The following is a 23019-nucleotide window of genomic DNA, read 5'->3' on the forward strand; positions in this document are numbered from 1 at the left end:
GAGAGTTGTCCTAATTCCAGACAATATAAAGTGTGACAATTTTTATAACATTAAGGATACTAATTGCAAGCCAAATGATATAGCTATTTTAACTTAGTCACATGTAGCCTCACAGAAAAACAACTGGCTGTTAATATGTAAACTCTAAGCTCCTGTTTGGCTCCTAAAATGATAAACCTACTCAGCACGAATACTTAATCCATCTCTCTCCTGACTGCCCAGAACTCTCAAGTTTGATTGTCATGTCTGAGCGTCATAGATAAATTTCTAATGTGTTCTGTGTCTTTATTTCTTCTGTTGGAAATTCCACAGAACTCTGACTCACTGTTTTCTTCGATATCTCAATGTGCACTATTAATAAATGTCTCAAAGCAGAGACTTTTCAGTCGGTGGAAATGTTGTCCAAATAATGTAGGTTAAAGAGCAGCATGGAGATGAATGGCCAATGCATATTACTATGTTTACACAAAAATGATCAAAATTTTAAAATTTCCAAAGTTTTAGTAATAGGCAGAGATTTGAATTTTGTTTATGAAATTTGTTCATGAATGAAATGTATGTTATAAATCAATAAATAATAAGGGGGAAGGAGCATATGCTAGCATATATAATTTTTCAAATGAAAGAGCACTTTTCTTTCGATAAATTGAGAAACATTTGCTCCTGTCCCACTCCACCAGAAAAACCATTTTAATGGAATTTACTCAATCTTACTTGTTATGAAAATTTAGAATTTTTATTTTAATTATTATTTTATGGAATTTAATATTTAATTGTATAATACTATGTTTAGTTTATTTGGAGGTGGAATTCATTTCCCAAAGGGTTTAGTAATTCAAATCAAGAAAACCATAATTAATATGTTCTGGTATGATGAAGATACATTCCATAGCAATTTATCAATTATTTTTAGTTACATGGTAAAACACCCCTGGGATAAAATGATAGTACTTGCTTCTTCCATAAGCTGTATGATATGTTTAGAAAGCACAATTGTGTAATCCAGGGGTCCCCAAACCCCCCAACCCGGGCCACACAGCAGAAAGTGAGCAGCAGGCCAGTGAGCAAAGCTTTATCTGCCGCTCCCCACTGCTCCGCATCACTCACATTACCGCCTGAACCATTCCACCCACCAACTCCCTGGAAAAATTGTCTTCCACGAAACCGGTCCCTGGTGCCAAAAAGGTTGAGGATGGCTGGCTGAATCCATTGTCAACCAAAAGATGCTGGTGGTAAATAAATATCAAGTTATTTTCAGAAGATAAGAGCAGTTAAGCTCTATGCCAGCACAATATCAAGGACAGAAGATGGAAAATGCTCAAGTAGCCTAACATTCTCCAGAATGTGTAGATAGGCTTAATCTTCTTGATTGTGAAGTAGGAAATTTGTGAAATGGAGAATGACTAAGTTTCAGTCTCCGCCCTTAGTTAGGAATCTAGCAATGCTGAAGAGAAATGTTCAGTCACACAAATAATACAGCAATAATATAACATTATAATAAAGTATTTTAATATGAATAAAATAGTAATAATATGATACTTTAATATCAGATTTCTTTTGAATCTAAAAGATATCTTCAAAGTGTGGTTAGAGCTCAGTGGGTGGAGAAATCATATTCAGTAGGGCAATGATGAAAGATTCTTGACTTTGTCATTGAAAGATTTCAAAAGGCTGCCCCGGGGGGCATTCGTTCAATTTGGAGGGAATGGAGGGAAGAGTCAGAGCCTGGAAAACAAGAGAAAATGTGATGATATCAGTTAAACAGAAACAACTAAAAAAAGAGTTTGGCAGAGTGTATGTATAAGAAATGAAATGATGTGGGGTAACCCTGGAAAAGAGGGTAGGGGTTACTTTACGGAGGGACTTGAATGATAAGCTAAAAAAATTGATGTATTTTTGTAGATAATAACAAGTCTTTGAAAATTTTTGCATAGAACAACTGATATAATAAGAAATGTGCATTTGGAAACTTATTCTGGTATCAACGTATAGAATGGCAGTAAATATTGGAGGTGGAAAACTATTTCAGCAGCCTGTTGCAGAGATCCTGGCTTGCACAAAGAAAGCTGGAGCTACGTTACTGGCAATGGGAGAAGAAAGAAGAGACATATCCTAGTAGCAAGGACGTAGAGTACACATGTCCTGGTAACTAATTGGAATGTGGGGAGCAAGGAATTTGAGCGATCGGTGATAATTTCAAGATATCAAGGCTGAATTACTGTGGAAGAATGGTTACGCTGCTATTAGATATAATAGAGTCAGGAGGAGAAGTACGTTCATTAGGTAGGATGAAAGTTTGACTTTGGTTATTTTGTTTTGGTACGCTGTAGATAAAAAGTCACAAAAGTTTATTTCTTGGTCATACTCCATGTCCAAGACAGGTCAGTAGGAGAGTTCTTCTCCAAGAAGTCACTCAGGGCCCCAGCCAGAGGGACGCCTCACCAGCAACGGCTGCAGCAGAGTAGAGAAAGATTGAAATTTTTCACATAGGTTTTTTAACCTATTGTGTCAACCTAGATGTGACACACATCATTTCTGCTAATATTTCATTGGCCAGAATGAGCCACATAGCACCGCCTGAATGCAAGGGTCTGAGAACTATACTCTCTTGTATGCTTGGGAAGGAGAGGATGTCGTTGAGCACTAATAATGTCTACTACAGATGCACTGAGTGTAAGGAAGATGGATTTTTCCATAGTTTTGGGTAGTGTGTATGTGAAAGGGAAAATAATGGGTAGAAAAAGAATACTTTCTCCTACATTATATAAAAAGCTCTCCCTGCACTCAGCCAAAGGAGCTTTAGACTCACAGGCTTTTCTACTGTTAACCAAAAGGTGTTATTTCATCTCAGCATAATATTACCAGGTAATGATATTCAGGCTTCAGAAAAGTAAGAGGCTTATTGCAGAATGTCCTCTCCCAATGATTAAAGAGAATTTCTAGAAGTACTAAATGCAGTATTAATAAATAAATTCTTTGTTATGACTCTGTATTGCAATATGATCAATATAAGAAGCATTTTTATTTCTAAATCTTCAATAAAATATAATTAGTAGCATGGACATAAGTATTTGGAAGTTTACTCAAGAGTACTTATGATTTCATGCACCACAGGCACAATGAGAAGAGTTGGGATAAACTTAGTCACCAAAACTTACTGTTTATATTTGCAGTTACATCAATAAAGAAAAACCAATCATTATTTTCACAAGCTATTTAATTGTGAGGAGCCAGGGGATGTATTTGGTACATAAGGCATTCCCAACCTTTATATATTTAGACTCCTACTGGCCTACGAATACCAACTAAGGAAACAATGCTGAATTTGTTCAAATGTTTCACCTTGATAATAAATGTAATGAGTAAACTTTAGAATAACATCTACTCTTAATGTCTATTGTATCAATGTAATAACCTCTTTCCTTCTCAAAAGTCTCCTGGTTGGAATAAGTGACACAGTAACCCTAACTCTATCCAACTCCTTAGCACTAGAGGTCGTTAGGTTACTATACATTAATTCTTCTTGTTTTATATCTGGGAATTGTGTACTGCTGTATACAATGTCCTTGAATATCATATGCGCTCATTAAGATCTCATTAATGCTTGAAGATAGATTGGGGAGTTGATATAGATGTGAGATGCAATAAGGTGTTACTTAATGTAGACGACTGGGAAAATTTTTAAATAAGTGAGTTTAAGAGATTGTAATTTAATTGTACCTTACTCACTTTAAAATGTGCTCATATCCATTTTGAAAGAGGCTAACAATTGAACATCACAAATAGGAATTTATGTACTCATTTATTTCAGTATGCAATTCATGACATAAAATCACTCTAAATAACATCTTCTGTCTCTATATACTCCAAAAAACCCCAACAAACAAACAAAACAACAACAAAGTCTATAATCTGGTGATCTAAGGCATACTTCGTAAGGGGAAATTTTAATGTAGCAATCAAGTCAATGAGTCGGATTCTCACTAAGATTGAGATGCTTCCTTTTTCTATTTTCTTTTTAAAATAAAAGCTGAGTGCCTTTAGAAATGCATAATGCAGCATGATAGCAGTTTATATGAGTTAATGCTACTTCCCAAAGTATGAAACTCAGAGTCAGGGAAAAGCAGATACCACATAAGAATCTGACTTAAAGCAAAACATTTCACTTCGTGTTCAGTACTTCAGCTTCCTTCCAAACAAAGGGCATCAAAAACAGAACCTCTGCCAGAAATGTCCAGTTAATTAAACTATGAAAATAAGTTGCCATGGAGTACATAATTTCCAGAAGTCTATAGTCTTTTAAATGAATACATAGTTAATAGGAACATAAATTGCTTTTTCAGTACCCTGTATAAGAATATGACCAAGACTTGCTGAAAGCCACTTAGAATAAAGGGCACGTACATTTAATAAAATCTCACTGATGATAACTCCCAATGAAACCCTCAGGGACATTGCTTTTTAAATTTTTAAGTTACATCTTAGTACCAGCAAGTACAACAAAAAACAGAATTAAACAAAAATATTTTGACTGAATCAGGAGAAGGTTTTAATGTATTGTTTTAAGCAGCACTTTATCTCATTTCAGAAATCTAATGCAAAAAGGAATTGCTTAACAAGTGTACTTACAATTGCTGGTTTTCTAATGTTTATAATCAGAACTTTACTATTACTTGTTTACAATTTATCAAGTTTCCAGGAACCATTTTCTCCTTTGTTCTCAAACTCAGGTCATAAAGATACAGGCCAAAGTAATGACTTTTTAAAATGTTTTTAAAATAAAAATCTACAGCCAAAATATTTCATTTTTAAAGGCTGTCTTTTTATTATGGGATCTTTATTTGTATCAAATTTAAAACAGTTCTTAACATGGCAATTTATATGTCCTGGCAACAAACATGGGACACAGACATTCATATATTCACTCCAGAAATGAAGAAGCACTGTTAAAGTCTACAGCAAATCACTAGAGTATTTATACAATAAGAACTGTGAGGTGCACTGACCTCTAAAGGGAGTAAGTAATTCAGTGGTTCTCTCTTTAAAATCTCAACTGTTTTCCTCTTGCCGTACGTATTGGATCCCACCTTGGTAGGTGAGAAAATGGTGCCAAGGTTGTTGCTGGACCAAACTAAAAAATTTTCCAGGCATTGAGTTGCACAAGTGGCGGTGTAGCATTTCCGCTTTTCCATTTGATGACTGGTGACATTGAACAAACATGAAAAGTTAGAGACCTGGAGTCAGGATTGGGTACAGCTATTATGTATGTGACACCAAATATCTCATATTGATGAAACATAGAGGAGACATCTTCACATTAATAATTCAATATTTTGATTTGCAAATATCTGGATGATTGACAGAGCTTTTGGACACCTTGAAGATGCAGCTTGGAAATCATATAGCAAACCCTCCATTATAGTCAGTATTGAATTTCCCAGTGTGATCCTTTCTTTGGAAATTCAGAATATATTCAAGATGATAATAATAATGTCTTTGTCTTATATGCTTTTAAATACTGACTAATCTATTTCCCAATTTAAAAAAGGACTTAGAAAGTAAAATATATATGTAACCTGGAATATGTAGACTTAAAATATATATACATTCATTTCCTGCATCTTTCCAATAAGAATTAAGTAGTGTTAGTTAATTTTTGTTGGGTTTCCTGGGATCATTGAATTAGTAGTGTTAAGAGAAATGTCAGATATTATAAAGTCTCAAGGGAATCAATTTTATCACCTGTTCAGGCACTTTGACCTTTATAGTGTGGGAATTCTATGACTATTAGCCTAAATAAATGGAGATTATCATGTTCCTGCCACCTACTAGGTTCCTATGCATTCAACAATTTTAATGATAGAATTGGTTTAAATGTTAAAACAGAAAGGCTTTTTATGTCAATGGTATTAATATTCATCATATTCTTTCAGCCACCTGGAACAACTGCATAATAATATTATGGATAAGTCAGAAATTATAACTGTAAATAATTTGTTTGAATTTTAACTTCTCTTTCTAGTTACAGAGTTTACATCAACTCTCTCTCTCTATATATATATATGTATATATATACACATATATATGTATATATATACATATATATATATATATACACATGTATATATATATATATTTTTTTTTGTGTGTGTGTGGTACGCAGGCCTCTCACTGTTGTGGCCTCTCCCATTGCGGAGCACAGGCTCCAGATGTGCAGGCTCAGCGGCCATGGCTTGCGGGCCCAGCCCCTCTGCGGCATGTGGGATCTTCCCGGACCGGGGTACGAACCCGCGTCCCCTGCATTGGCAGGCGGACTCTCAACCACTGCACCACCAGGGAAGCCCAACTCTGTATTTTTATACCATCTTTTGTTTTAATGTGTTCTCATAACAGTACTGGAAATAGACACAACTTTAACATTGCTTTTTGCTGGTTGTTAGGAGCACTAGGGAAATATTTTAGTTCTCAGCTCCACAGAAACCAAAATATTGGTTAACCTTACATTAAGTGTAGAGCGGAAGAGAGATACATGTATGAGGCTAAAAACTCAATATCCAGAAGCCAGTGGATATACATAATTTGAGGCAAAATTGCAATGGTTTTGATCTCAATGGGTTTATTTTGTATGGAGAGTACTTCATTAATAGTTTGTATAGAGATAGCCTAAGAGTAAATATTTTAAAAATGCAAGTGAAACTTTATGTTTTTACTCTCAGATCTTCTCCCACACAGAAAATTTTTCTTTCAGCATTAAATGAACTGGTATCTGTTGCATGTGAGTGTATGTTGACAAACCAATTATTCAGGCAAAGGAAACCAACTTTGGGGCTGAATTACCTGGTTTGTATATCAGTCTTATTCATATTATCTCTTTAATTATTTCTTTTGCATGTATAGTACACATGGCCAATGTGCATGTCCAAAGAATGATTTAATGCTTTAAAGGATTGAACAAGTAACTCATACACTGAACATTCAATTCTAAAAGATGGTAAACTTTTCCTGAAAAACAACAGTAATTGGAATTTGACCCAAACACTTCAAACTTATAAATTTAAAGCAATAAAGGAAATATGGATCAAATTGAGAAGGTTCAAAGGGATTTCTGGAGACTTCCCTGTGGTGCAGTGGTTAAGAATCTGCCTTCCAATTCAGGGGACATGGGTTCAAGCCCTGGTCAGGGAAGATCCCACATGCCGTGGAGCAACTAAGCCCACGCACTGCAACTACTGAGCCCGCACACTGCAACTACTGAAACCTGCGTGCCTAGAGCCCATGTTCCACAACAAGAGAGGCCACTGCAATGAGAAGCCCACCCACTGCAACAAAGAGTAGCCCCGGCTCGCCGCAACTAGAGAAAGCCTGTGCGCAGTGATGAAGAACCAACACAGCCAAAAATAAATAAATAAATAAATATAAAAAGTGAATCTATTTTTTTTAAAAAGGGATTTCTGTTCCAGGATATGTTTGGCAAATGCCTGGAGCAAAGTGTGAAATACTACTCTATGTGTTAAATGTCTGATAATTGATACGTCTGATAATTGGTCTCAAAGTCTGTAATAGGATTTAAAATTATTGTAAATAAAATATTACCTTCTTTGAGTTAGCTAAGAGGGCCATCATTCTACTGTAAAGAAAAACTAAGAGCTTTTATGTTTGTTGGTTTCATAATTGTGAACCTGCTTTCCCCAACAGGACTTTTCGTGTAAATATGGTAGTCAGGATATATAAGATTCCACCCAAAACTATCATTAAGATGGAAAAAGTTGGCTGAAATGGTTAGTGAAAAGCACCATACTCCTATTTTCATGTGTTTTTTCCTCATTGACTACAAGGCAGACCCGGCCTGCCAGCCAACCCACCAGCTAGTAACAAATACTAGTTTAAAACTACTGACCACTTACACACATGCACACACACATGGAACTTCTTGGCTTTAAGAGCGTTTAAACAGTGATGTTGACTATAGGCCAAACGTTAACTCTTAAATTGTCTCTCTTTAAAAACATCTTAGTGTCAAGAGTTTTTATTTTTTGGCCGCACTGCGTGGCTTGCAGGATCTCAGTTCCCCCACCAGGGATTGAGACCTGGCCATGGCAGTGAAAGCCTGGAATCCTAACCAGTAGGCCACCAGGGAACTCCCTCAAGAGGTTTTAAATGGATTCCTTATCCCAGGTCTTAATAGTTATAGCTCCTGTAGGGAGCTCCTAGTAACTCCAGAATGAAACCCATGTAATTATACTTTTGGTGGCCCTCTGATTATCTCCAGGCAGATAGTTACTACTGAGTCTTAAAAAGTTGGTAGGGATCCTTTCGTCTCACTCATGAGTGTAAAGTAACACAACTATGTTTTGATATGGTTTGTAAAGTCTGTTACCTCTTAATCCCTTACCATACGTGTATAAAAGTTGAAAAAGATCTCGAGTGAGATGATTGACTTTGTGAAAAAAATGACATTGAGTAATAAATCTTCATCAGCTTTATTTTTTTAAAGGTGTTTAAAATTTGAGATGTTTCCTACATACGCTTTCTCAGCTTTTTTTGAGCCTTATAGAATATTACATGGTTGAACATCTCAAGATATAAAATTCTTCCTCCCCTTTAAAAAAAAAAATGACCACACCATACTGATGCCAGGAAATTCAGTTTCCTGAAAAAAATTGATGAATGGTTTATAAGTATTTTTAATAATAATTTAAAGTAAGAGATTGTACGACTAACATGAATATATAATTTGTTAATAAATAATGTTACATACTATTCTATTTCTGAGCAAAGTTCACCTCATAATAAACGAATATCCTTAAAAACATACTGGGTAAAAATACTTAGCAAATGAGTATATCTAATGAAAGAGAAGATCAAGATATAGACAGAAATACTAGGTAATATTGCTAATTTTCCTGTCATCATTCAATTGTTCTGCTAGTATACCAGAAACTTCAGGGCAGTTTTAAAGTTATTTTTATCCAGAAGAAAACCAATTGAAAATTACAGTCAGTTCTGAGAAGAACATCCTGTAAACTAGATAAGCCCTGAAATGAAAAGAAAAAATCTTCCGATGATTCTTATTATTCATTATACTTAGGTGCTTTAGAAATCTTTCCATATCACCAAACACCTGGAATCTTTCCATCTCAACAAAAAACACCTGGAAGGAAAATAGAAAAGATGCAGATAATTCTATGAGAAGAGTTCTAATACGACTTAAGGCAAAGTCTTTTCAAAAGTAACCTTATTCTCCTTGGTCTTTAAGAGAGTATAAATTCAGTTCTACAAAACTATACGGAATCAAAACCAATTTAGGCACAAATGAATCCTCATTATATTATTTATGACATATGCATGAATTTGAACTTAAGGATCTTTTAAATAAATGGAGAATCACAGTTTTAAAGGCTTTTCATTTGAAAGTTATAAATACTGCAAACGTTTTCACCCTACATAGGTTTTAGACCTCCTTAACATTATCATTCAAATGAAATGACACCTTTCAAAATAAGCTTTTTGAAAAAATCCTGATGCACATGCTACCTATTTAAAACATTTTCGGAGGTATTAATTTACATTTAGAACATCTTGGAAGTAGTCTCATGAAGAATCATATTTTAATTATAATTCTGTTTCATTAACAGAACAGTTAGCAATATAGAAAGAATCCCCCTAAGAAAAAATGGCTTTTTAACTAGAGCTCCTAAATTTAACTTCTTAGCAAATTTAATTTGCCTCTTTATTATTTCTATATATTTAAATTTCCAGAAAGAGATGTAAAAGTTTTGGATATTGCCAGAGCTGAGAAAAAAATATATATATATAAACATACAGTAAAATTCCACCTCATATAACATATATGCTTTAAATTTCTCTAGTTTGTTTGAGAATCTGGTTAGTATAGCAGAAGTTACTACCTTTTGGGTTTTCTTGCTTCATGTTTTGGCTTTGCTCCTCTAAGTTCCAGCAGCATATTTCTGACAAAACTGGAACTATCCGTTCTTGTCTGTCAGAAGTTTCATCAGAGAGATTTATCAGACTGACATTATTCTTTAAAGAACACAGAATTTAAGGAACAGTTAAACAGCTTAATGTACTGTTCTTTTTTTTCTCTATTTTGTATTTACTTTTTAAAATAATTAATTAATTAATTTTTTAACATCTTTATTGGAGTATAATCGCTTTACAATGGTGTGTTAGTTTCTGCTGTATAACTTTTATTGATGTAGTCCCTTAACAATTTTCAAATATTTTCAAAATTTTCCCTTACCCAATTTCCTTCTTGAAACAATCTGGAAAATTAATATTATACAACCTTATCGCTTTAGCCCTTCTTTGAAATAAACCATATATTTAATCCCAAATTTGTCCTAATGCTAAATAAATAATACTAGCCCAGCAACAAAAAATTCCTTACCTTTTAATGTCTCAGTGTCAGCAATATCAGAAAATACCTTTGTTAACAAGGAAGCTTCATGAAAAACACCAGGCTTGCATCCACTGGAGCATTTACTCCCCGACTTGCTAACCAGTAATCCAGCTCTTATGTACCCTTCACACCTTTCCCAGCTCTGACATCAGGCAGTTCAGAGAGACTCTGTCATTAATTTCCATCCCTATAGATAGAAAGTACCTCATAGACAGCAGAAGCAGGTGGGTCATTATTACATTAACACATCAGTGAATGTTAACGTAGTAGATACAGAGTATCTTGGTGGAATTAATGGTGTGTCACACACAGCAGAAACTTGAATTTGCCATCTTTGTAAAGTACCAGAGTGGATTTTCATGGATTAAAGAGACGTTTGTAGTAAGGAATGGTAAAAAGAAGTGATTAAGAATATCAACAATATGTTTATATGCAAAGAATGAAGCCAGGGACATTGAAGTGTCTACCTAAATTCAAATACTGCTAGGGGCTTAAATCCATGAACATTCAGTAGCAGATTGAGATATAAGGGCAAATTACATTAAAAAAAATATACAGAAGACAATTGAAAGCCATTTATAATGAAGTGGGAAGAGGAGGATTAAAGGCATAAAAATAATTTTCAACCCGTAAATTCATTTGTCAGCATTTAAATAGAGAAACAACTGTAGCCAAGCAGTTTTTTCACTGACTTTTTCTATTATTACATAGAAACATCACAATTATTTTGAAGGAAAAGATTTAATTTATTTTTTCCAAATTGTTCTTTTTTTCCTGAATTTCTAAGTCATATTTAATATTCTAAGTTATGACAACTTAAGATCATATATAGCAGATAAAACAAATTCTAACTGTCAGTGAAAATGTGTATATCTGTATAATCTAGAAAAGGTGGAAGTTCTCCAGGTAAAATTTTAAGTTCTCTGACTTCATATATTTCTTTAAAACTGAGTAATAGAGTTTGAGGGTGTTTAGTAGAGATTTTAGGAGGAAAAAAACTGTTTTCCAATCCTAGTTTTAATTAACAATGATTCTGAAATTTTAGTATTTCTGTGGAAATTACTGATATTTCAAAGGGAAATATAAAATCACATGTTTTTGAAGAATAATGATTTCCCATAAGAAGATAATTAATGTATTTAACAAAGTATATATAATGATATAGAAATAATACAGAGACCCAGAGATGTTAAATAATATGTCCTATGTCACATGTTTAGTTTGAGTTGGATCCTGGACCAGAACTCAGTTTTCTGATCCATGGTCTGGTTTTCATTTAGACCAAAATGCCTGATTTTAACCTACATATTTATTTATTTTCCTAATTGTTTTCCCTCTGAGATGTTAAAGATGACAAACATACATTCAAATATTAATTCTTTCACCACCTGGAAAATAAATGTTATAAGGAAAATAATCTTCTACCTAAGAAAGGAACAGGTGGACCTGATATTTTTAAGGACTACCAAACGCCAGGCACAGTTATTTAACTGATATGTGAGACCTAACTTCATCTGCACACCTCTAAGGTGGGTATCATTTGCCCCAATCGATAAATGATGAAACTGAGATTCAGAGAATATAAATTACTTGCTTAAGGTTGCACAGCTACCCAAGGACAAAGTGAAATTCAGATTCTCATCTGTCTGTCCCACGACATATATTGCTTTGTTATAAAGGATTTCTATTCCTATAGACTGAATTACCAATTGCTTCTTGTAAATTCTGTATTTTATTACAACTCTTTGAATGATTTTGTTATAGCTAGACATGGCCTTATGTTGGTCTTGTATAACGTTTGGGTAAGGTCAACATCGACCCCAATCTCAAACAATTTTAGGTCTTACTTGCTTCCTATAGCAATGAAAGTCATCATGGTGGTGGTGATTCAGATCATCTTTATGAGGGAACTCCATTATCAGATCCTAAGCTCCTCCCTACAGGGCAAACATCACTATCGCTCATTTTTATATTCCCTCTAGCCTTGCTAGTCAAAAGTGTGAATAAGGTGCTGGTAACTTTGACATCACGCAGGAGCATTTCAGAAACACCGAATCTCAGGCCCCATCCCACATCTTCTGAATCAGAATGTGCATTTAAAAACAGATCTCCTAAAAAAAATAAATAAATAAAATTAAAAAAAAAACAGATCTCCTCAGTGGTTATATGTACACTTTTGAGGAAAAACTGTCCTATTGTATATTCCATTCACTGAATCCATTCCATTGATTCAGTCAGGAGTGATTAAGGACTTACTCTGTGACAGGGGATATTCTAGGTACTAGAGATACAACAGTGAACAAAGCAAAGTTCCTGGTCTCATGCAGCTTAGAGCCTGTGGAGGAAACAAAGATAAGCAAGTGAATAAGTAAATACGCAATTACAAATGGTACATACTGTGGAGAGAATTGACATGGTGGTGAGAGAAAGAAAAAAATGGCAGCACTCAACTTGAATCCTAAAGCATGAGAGAAAACCAAGGACAGAGTGCTGGGGAAATGTTCGAGGCCAGAGAAGCAGCATGTGCAAATGCAAGTGGAGGAACAAGAAAGTGGTAGAAAGATGATGCTGGAGACAGAAGCAGGAGCCCGAAGATGCGGGAGCTCAGAGGCTGAGCTGACTTTGGGTTTATTCAGAGGACAATCCGGAGCTATTGAAGGGGTCCGAGCAGGGGTGTGACTTGTTGTACTGAGCATCTTTAAAACATCAGCCTGACTGCTGTGTGTGGAATAGATCAGAAGGTGGCAAGAGTGAAAACAGGACATCTGTTGGGAGACTAGGCAGTATTCCAGATGAGAGATGATGAAGCCTTGGACTTCAGAAGACTTAGAGAAGTAAACGGGTTCAAATCATATTTGCGGTCATGACATGATGTGGAAAGGATTAGGTATGGGGAATAAATGAGAGGGAATTGAGGATTCAGGTGAGGATATAATACATAATATGAATGGATGGTCTATGTATAAAATTTTTAAAAAGTAAAAGATTTTTAAAATGTCTTTAAAAAAATAATTTCTAGTTTGACCAAATGTGTGTTTTCACAATTTAAAACACCCAAACGGTATTACAATCAAAACAGCAGTCCTCTGCCTACCTCTGAATTTTGAGCAGGGGGAAGCCCAATTGGTGGGCCCATGGGTGGTCTCATACCAGGTGGGGAAGCCATAAGGCCTGGAGCTGGGGTTGCTGGACCAACAGGTGTGGGTGGAGTCCCCTGCCTTGGTGAGTCCTGAGCTGGGGCTCCAGCAGTGCTGGCAGTAGCAGCCACTGCAGCAGCAGCTACAGTGCCTCTTCCCTGGAGTCATTACCTGTTGGGATGGCCTCCCAACCCCTCGGACAGGACCTGGTAATCCAGCAGGAGCCTGGGGAATTGGAACACTAGCTGGTACACTTCAGTCAGCTGCCTTGCCAACCCCAGGACCTCTTGTAGTTCCAGCAAGTGGTACCCAAGCAATGCCAGTATATTTGGGGGTGTACCCTCCACAGTCACAGAAACCAAGTTCTCTATGTGGCAACCCCAGACCCCAAACCTGCTTTTCTTCATGCTCTGGCTGCTTTGGATTCTTTAACCTGATCTCCTTGATCTCATTCCTGTCACAGAGGATCAAGTTCATATGTTCGTCAAAAGCCTTAAAGATGCCAATGAAGACTTGGCCATCTTGCAAGATACATCTCAATCTACAGTTAATGCACTGCAGCATCTTGTTGCTCTTTCCACAGTCATGGTTGCCATTCCACCAAATCTAATGTCCCCTGGAAGGTTTCAGGATCCTTGAGACCTAAGGGAAGGCTACAGTTAGAGGTATGACGCAGGTTCTCCTACAAACAAGGCAAGCTGGGGCAGAATCTTCAAAGAGTAGATAAAGCACTGTTTTTTTTTTTTTTTTTACTTCAATCAGCTACCTGGCTATTCCAATACAACTTTACCCACCTCTTGGTGTCTCAGCTAAGAATGTCCATGTCAATTTTGCCTTAAAATCTACCATGGGTACTTGCTGCTGCTGAGATCTCTGCGGGCACAGTGGACACTCTTGATCGCTTGGTGAGGTTGTCCTTCTACGTGTGACTTGAACTTCCACCTCTGGTATGTGCCTGTTCTGTGGTCCGTTTCAGGTGTGAGCAGTCCCTGGTCTGCTCCATTGCACCGCTGGCTGTTCTTCAAAACAGAGCATTAGGCAACACTGGCCGCTCCACTCTGCTCCTCCAAAAGTCTTTTGAGGATTAGATTTATTAGTTTAATCTTATGTATTTTTTTCTCACTGGTTTTCCATATCTTTAGTTTTTTGAACGTCTTAGAAATATCCTAAACTTGATAGACTAACTTTTCTATTTAAAAATCAACTTTGGGGCTTCCCTGGTGGTGCAGTGGTTGAGAGTCCGCCTGCCAATGCAGGGGACACAGGTTCGATCCAGGAAGATCCCACATGCCGCGGAGCGGCTGGGCCCGTGAGCCATGGCCACTGGGCCTGCGCGTCTGGAGCCTGTACTCCGTGGCCGGAGAGGCCGCGGCAGTGGGAGGCCCGTGTACCGCAAAAAAAAAAACAAAGATCTCTTGCCTTTTGAAAAGCACCTCGGTTTTGTTTCATTGATGTAAAATCCATTCTTATCTACGAGGATACTATTTACAGCTTTCTCTCTCTCTCTCTTTTTAAAATTCTTGTCCCTTTGTGGTCTCTATTTCCTTCAGTTCCTTTTTGTTTACCTTTGAATGTTTGTTTTGGTCTCTGTATTTCTTATTGGAGCTTTCTTTAAGTATCTGATGATCCTTAGCTATCCCTTTATTTATTTTTATATTGTTGTTTTACATCTTTATTTAGGTACTATAGAAATAAAATAAACTGCACATATGTAAAGTGGACAATTTGATTGGTTTTCACAAATTTATACACCCCTGAAACCATCACTGCAAACCATCGCCACAACCAGATGTACAGATGTTTCCATCTTCCAAAAAGTTTTCTTGTGCACTTTTGCAGTTTATCCCTTGTTCCACTCCTTCATTCTCCTCTATTCCTTTACCCCCTCTCTGGGCAACCACTGATGTGCTTTTTGTTCTTGTATATTTGTTTGCATTTTCTAGAATTTTCTATGAATGGAATAGTACAGAATGTACTCTTTGCCTGGCTTTTTTTTTCCACTCGGCATAATGAATTTGAGATTTATCTGCCTTCTATATCAACAATTTTCCTTTTTATTGCTGAGGAGTACTGCTTCTTGTTAACATTGCTCTCTTAGCCTTATGGAGACTGAAACATAAGTCATTATATCTCCTCAGTTGTTTTTCCATCTTGCATAGATGTGTAGCTGTTTTCTGCCTGTAACTTTTCTCTCTCATTCTCTTTGTCTTTGTGGATTCATATTCTTTTTATCTCTTTGCTATCATTTTAAGATTGGCGTGATTAAATGAAGTCTAACGTTGCATGTTGATTCCTTCAAGAAGTATTCCACTGCTTGGGAAGATATTTAGAATTCTTTCCTAACAAGCTTTACTTTTTATTTTTTTACATTAAAAAATATTGTTCATTCCCTGTTTATAGGCTTCAAACTTAACAATTAATTTTTGATTATAAAAATTTAAAAAGGAATAAAAAATTGAAAGATATGAACTAGTGACAAATAAAACAAAAAATACAAAATTGTTAATATATACAGTATTTACATATGAAAATAGAACACAGCAACAGTTTTTGTGTTAGAGTTCCAGGTTATGACTGATTTTTCTCTAAGTATTTTTTATGTTGCTACATAGTTTTAAAACTATCTCGTTAATGGATTGCCAAATATACTGTGAAGATGGTATCAGTGTTCTAAACATTCTTAGAAATGTGTTTTAAATCCGTGTTACATGGTGTCAAATAATTCTTCTATTATTCCACTCCACCATGAAGATATAAGTAAGATTATTTTCTACGCAAAAAGCTACAAATTAGGGCCTTCCCTGGTGGAGCAGTGGTTGAGAGTCCGCCTGCTGATGCAGGGCACATGGGTTCGTGCCCCGGTCCGGGAAGATCCCACATGCTGCGGAGCGGCTGGGCCCGTGAGCCATGGCCACTGAGCCTGCGCATCCAGAGCCTGTGCTCCGCAACGGGAGAGGCCACAACAGTGAGAGGGCCGCGTACCGCAAAAAAAAGAAAAAAAAAGCTACAAATTAGCAAGCTGGGTGATTTTCTGACACACACTCTCTCACCTCTTTGTACCACAGAATCACTTTGCTGGAAAGTAATTTAGAATTGCCATTGTTTTCACACCACACGTAGTCATTCTTTCCTGCCATCTTTTAAAATGCAGCATAGGAATTTTTAAGTCCCTAAAGTGAAAAATGCCTTTTCCAATATTCCCTTCACATGTCCTACCAGATTCAAAAGGCATAAATAGTATATTTGTTTAATTAATTTAATTAATTTAATTTTTATTTTTATCAAAGTATAGTTAACTTACAATTTTATGTTAGTTTCAGGTTTACAACATAGTGATTCGATATTTTTATAGACTATAGTAGGGTATGTTCCATGTGCACCTGAAAAGAATGCAAATTCTGCTGTTTTTGGATGGAAAGTTGTATGAATATCTATTAAATCCATTTGGCCTAATGTGTCATTTAAGGGTACTGTCTCCTTATTGATTTTCTGTTTGGATGATCTATCCGTTGATGTAAGTGGGGTATTAAAGTCCCTTACTATTATTGTATTACTGTCAATTTCTCTGTTAATATTTACTTTATAAATTTAGGTGCTCCTATATTAGGTGCATATATGTTTATGACTGTTATATCCTCTTTTGGATTGACCCTTTTATCATTATATAATGTCTTTCTCTGCTTTATTTTTTTTAATAGACTTTGTTTTAAACACTAAGTAGTCTGATACAAGTATTGCTACCCCAGCTTTCTTCTGATTTCCATCTGCCTGTAATATATCTTTTCATCCCCTCACTTTCACTCTGTGTGTGTCTTTAGTTCTGAAATGAGTCTCTTGTAGGCAGAATATAGATGGGTTGTGTTTTCTTAATCCAATCAGCCACCCTATGACTTTTGATTGGAGCATTTAATCCATTGACATTTAAAGTGATTATTGATAGGTATGTACTTATTGCCTTTTTGTAAGTTGTTTTCTGGTTGTTTTTGTAGTTCTTCTCTCTTCTCTTCTTTTTTTAGTCGCTTCCCTTGTGGTTTGATGATTTTCTTAAGAGTTATGTTTGGATTCCTTTCTCTCTCCCTTTTTATTTCTGTTGTAGGTTTTTGATTTGCAGTTACCATGAATTTCATATATGTCAACATTTATATCTACCTGTTTTAAGTTGATAGTCATTTAAATTCAAACACATTCTAAAAGATATATTTTTTGCTTCCCCTTCCTCCCACATTTTGTGTTTTTGATGCCGTATTTTACACCTTCTATGTCTGTCTCTTAACTGTTTGTTGTAGTGATAGTTGAGTTTACGATTTTTGTCTTTTAACCTCTGTTCTAGCTCATTTAAGTGGTTGATCCACTGCCCTTACTATACCTTTGCTGTTACCAGTGAGATTTTTCTCTTCCTATATTTTCTTATTTGTTATAACATTTTCTTTTTCACTTAAAGAAAACCCTTTAACATTTCTTGTAAGAACAATTTAGTGGTCATAAACTCTTTTAGCAGAAAGCTTGTCTAGAGAACTATCTCTTTTTCAATTTCAAATCTGAATGGTAACCTTGCTGGGTAGAGTATCTTAGGTTGTAGGTTTTTTCTTTTCAGCACATTCAATACATCATGCCACTCCCTTCTGGCCTTCAAAGTTTCTGCTGAAAAATCAGCTGACATCCTTCTGGGGATTCCCTTGTATGTGACTCTTTGTTTATCTCTTACTGCCTTTAAAATTCTCTTTACCTTTGACTTTTGCCATTTTAATTATGATACACGTTTGTGTGGGTCTCTTTGGGTTCATCTTGTTTGGGACTATTCTTCCGAGACCTGGGTATCTGTTTTCCTCTTCAGGTTCAGGATGTTTTCAGCCATAATTTCATCAAACTCATTTTCTGCCCTCTTTTCTCTCTCTTCTACATCCAAGACCCCTCTAGTGCAAATGTTAGTATGCTTGATGTTCCAGAGGTCTCTTGAACTATTCTCATTTTTAAAAAATTTTGTTTTTCTTTTTACTGTTCTGATTGGATTTCCACTATTGTCTCTGCCAGGTCACTTACGCATTCTTCTGTATCACCTAGTCTGCTGTTAATTTCTTCTAGTGTATTTTTCATTTCAGTTATTGTATTCTTCAACTCTAACTGGTTCTTTTTTTATATCTTCCAGTTCTTTGTTGAAGTTCTCATTGTGTTCTTCTATTCTTTTCTCAAATTCAGTTAGCATTATTATTATTGCTTTGAACTCTTTATCAGGTAAATTCTTTATCTCCATGTTATATGGGTTTTTTTCCCCATTTTTTTTTCTTGTTCATTCATTGGAAACATATTCCTCTGTCTTCTCATATTTCTCTGTCTCTATGAAATTAGGTGAAACTGTTACCTATCCTGGTCTTGAAGGTGTGTCCTTGTGTGGGAGAGTCCTTATGCAGTCTATCTGTGCCCAGTGGCTTTGGTGGGAGAGATGGATCTGAAGTGAGCATAGGCTGTGACTTCTCCTGAGCTGTGCTGACAGCCACCACATTGGTGGGAAGTAAGGCTGGAGTCAGAGGGGCTAGAGCTGAAGGCAGGTGCAAGCCAGGGCTTCACCTAGGTTCAGTGCTGGTCACTGCCCTATTGTGGGTGGGTCCAGGGCCTTGAGGCACTGAGGCTGCACATCTTAGCTGGCTCTGGGTCTCTGCCTTGCTCAGAGGCAGGGTCAGGGCCCAAGGAATTTGAGCCACGCTTCTGCCCTGGCTATAGGCAGCGCTGGCCCTGAGCTGGCTCTGCTTCTTCCCTGGTGTGTGCACACGCATTTGCAATGGTGATCTTTGCCCTAGTGGGAGAAGTGCTGGAGCAGAACAGGCCGGAGCAGGAGTTCAGGGCAGGCTGGAGTACACACGGGGCCGTTCTGGCAGGCTGGTCAAAGCCCCTGGCAGTTTTCAATCTGATGTCTCTGTGCTGGGGCTGAGAGCAAGCAAGTTTGTTATGCACTCTTCAAGAGGGTGGAGGTCTTGACCAAATCTCTTCTCTTCCCTTCCTACCGAACTCCATGTGGTTTAGTCCTTACAGCCTTGGTTGTAAAAGAGCTGTTCTTCAGGTGGTTCTCAGCAAGAGTTGCTCTGTAAGTAGTTGTAGCTTTAATATGTTCATGGGGGGATAGGAGCTCAGGGTCTTCCTACTCTGTCATCTTGATCTTGCCCCCTCATGAGTAGTATTTTGAAAAGAGACAGGAGCTAACCCCATTCCTGCTGAAGTTTAGGGGAGTATGAACAATGCCTTCTCACTCAGAGCTTTGTTTTATTTTTATGCTTTTGTGGTGAGTTCCGTGTTTAATGGCTTGCAACTTTATATTTTAAAAGTGTCTCAAGAAACTATCTTAATGAATGCTTGGACCAAATTTTGGTAATATTAAGCAGTATAGAATAAATGTTATTATTAATATAACAGAACTAATCCCAAACATATCTATTATATTAAGAAATACATGGGCTTACCTTACTTACTAAAAGAAGGATATTTCAGATAACCCACAAAAGAAATCCCAACTGTATGCTCTGTATAAAAGACATACTTTCTGTCCTGTTTTAATAGTTTGAAAAATGATGCATTTTTAAGGACTTCTAAGATCCTGTTAATTCAGACATATGGATCAGCAGCTTTTGAAAGGCCTGATGTTCCCCCAAAATCAAAACAAAATAAGCACACAAACAAATGAACAACAATCTCTGAGTTAGAAGAGACTGTCAGGAGAATTTAATTTACTCTCCTTTAATGCTTGAATTATTCATTCAGTAATACTTGGAGCATCTATTGGGTACTAAACTCTTAAGTATAGTCTAGTTTGGAATTTGGGCAACTAAATAAACACTAGCAATGACGTTTTCAACCTGCTGGAAAAAATACCACAAACTGACTTAAACATCAGAAATTTATTGTCTCATTGTTCTGGAGGCTGGAAGTCTGAGATCAAGATGTTGACAGGATTGGTTCCTTCTGAGGGCTATGCTATATCTTTCCCCACCTTCTCGTAGTTTGCTGGCAAACCTTTGGGGTTCCTTGGCTTGTAGAAGCGTCACTCTTATCACAGTCTTCATTTCCATTTGAATTCTCTGTGTGTACGTCTCTGTTTCCAAATTTCCCTTTTTTTTTTTTTTTTTTTTATTAAGACACCAGTTGTATTGGGTTAGGGAACCAAACTACTCCAGTATGACTTTGTCTTAACTAATTACAACTCCAGTGATCCCATTTCCAAATATGGTTACATTCTGAGGTACTATTAGAACTTCAACTTATAAATTTGGAGGGAGGGGAAATAATTCAACCCATAACAATTGTTTTCTAGAAATTCTGCAAAAATGTTTGTTTGTTTTAAATTCTCTCCTCTAACTCAATGGTTTTCTTTCTTTCTTTGTTTAGTCTTTCTCAGTGGAGGAGTTTCTTTTATTGTTTTGTGGTATTTTCTGTGTTATTTATATTTTAGACTTTATTAAATTTTTTTGTGATCTAATATATGGTTAATTTTAGTAAAGCTTCCATAAGCACTTGGAAAAAGCTGTATTTTCTAATTCAGGTACAAAATTCAATATATATCCATATCACCTCCTTTATTGAAAACATTATTTAAGTCTTCTGAATCCTTTCTTATGCTTTTCATTTTGCTATGCCTTGGACTGGGGGGAGAAATAAGTTGCTATTATTTATTTCTCTCCCTGAATGTCTCTGCCTATCTATCTTTGCATATCCTGAATTTCCTGCTTTATGAAATTGCCGTACTCCCACTGGGTGCATAGAAATACATAACACATCTTCACTGTGTGTTGTTCTTTTTAGTACCTTTAACATGCTTTTTGCTCTGAATTTTAATGCCTTTTGCTCTGAATTTTACCTTGTCAGATATTATGATCATGACTTCTGCTATTTCTTTTTTTTTTATCTTTTCTTTTTTGGATATCATTGCCCATTCTTTTAGTCTTTCCGAATAACTTTGTATTTAGTGTGTCTTTTATACACAGCATAAAGTGGGGATTTGTTTTGTGAGTTATCTGAAAAAAAACTTTCTTTTAATAAGTAAGTTAAGTTCATGTATTTCTTGATATAATAGATATGTTTGGTCTTAGTTTTGTCATATTAATAATGACATTTATTCTATAGTGCTTAATTTATCAGACTTTGATCCAAGCATTTTATATATATTATTTAATCCTTACACAAACCCTCATTTTTAAATATATGATGAAACTGAGGTACAGAGAGGATAGTAACACACCCAAGACTACAGAGGGAGTTAGTGGTAGAGCTGGGATTCAAATTTAGTCTAGTTCCTGAATCTTGTCTTTTATTGACTGCATTATATAGCTTCTTTATTTTTTACTTTTTATGCTAACTCTGGGTAATTAATTTCTTAAGATTGATTTTTCAATTCACAAATTATCTCTTTCATCTGTATCTGATATGTTGATACCCATTCTGTGTGTTTTTAATATCAAAGATTAAGTTGTTTTAGTTTTAAATACTTCTTGGTCATTTTTAATAGTCATTTTAGGTTGATTTGAAAACAGTGCATTTGTTGTGTTTTTAATCATTTCATAGATGGTCAGTCAATATTGTTTATCTGATTATCTCAATATATTTTCCTTGGAAATTTGGTCTGTATTTTGTTTCTGATGACTCTCAGTGGCAGTGGCTTAATTTTATAAGATCATATGTTCTTTTTTTAAAATTCTTTTTTGTAAATTAATTTATTTATTTTTGGCTGCATTGGGTCTTCATTGCTGCACACAGGCTTTCTCTAGCTGCAGTGAGCGGGGGCTACTCTTGTTGTGGTGCACGGGCTTCTCATTGCTTCTCATTGTTGTGGAGCATGGTCTCTAGGTGCACAGGCTTCAGTAGTTGCGGCACGTGGGCTCAGTAGTTGTGGTGCATGGGCTTAGTTGCTCCACAGCTTGTGGGATCTTCCTGGACCAGGGCTCAAACCTATGTCCCCTGCATTGGCAGGTGGATTCTTAAACACTGTGCCACCAGGGAAGTCCAAGATCATATGTTCTTCAACTAAATCTGTGGGAATCCTGAGGGCCCACATTGGGGATGTTCCCTTAGAGAGGATATGGTTTATTTGCCACTGTCCAGAATTTGCTGACATCTGAGATAACTTAAGCTCCAAAGAAGGTCAAGGTAATACAGGAGACTCACATTAGCTTCCAACCTTGAGACAGACCCAGAGCTTAGGACTTCAGGATCTCAGGACTCCTATTATTATTTGTTCCCAGAGAGACTTTCTTTCATGTACTGTTTACTCACGGCTCTCTGCTCAGATTTCATTTCATTGCCTCCCCCATCACACTCAGATTTCCTTTCCTTCTTGTGAGCTTAGCCATGCCTTAAAGATGTTTGTCTTAATTTGTCCAGGTTCTAGTTGTCTTTTAGTGGGAGGGCCCTTCAGTATAACTTCATACTACAAAAGCAGAAGTGTGTATGTATATTTTAAGGACTTCCAATCTATATAGT

General features: G+C 36.2%; 1 protein-coding gene and 2 pseudogenes across 1 annotated transcript in view; 1 reads left to right on the top strand and 2 right to left on the bottom strand.

Moving 5' to 3' along the window:
• The window catches only part of SLCO1A2 (solute carrier organic anion transporter family member 1A2), a 114072-nt gene that overhangs the window by 11645 nt on the left and 79408 nt on the right, over nucleotides 1-23019 (top strand). The gene's annotated exons all lie outside the window — the stretch shown is intronic.
• LOC115844380 (small nuclear ribonucleoprotein-associated protein N pseudogene) lies at nucleotides 13491-14130 on the bottom strand (annotated as a pseudogene).
• LOC115844306 (SNRPN upstream reading frame protein-like) lies at nucleotides 14344-14560 on the bottom strand (annotated as a pseudogene).

Source organism: Globicephala melas, chromosome 10 (assembly GCF_963455315.2).
Source record: "Globicephala melas chromosome 10, mGloMel1.2, whole genome shotgun sequence".
NCBI lineage: Eukaryota > Metazoa > Chordata > Mammalia > Artiodactyla > Delphinidae > Globicephala > Globicephala melas.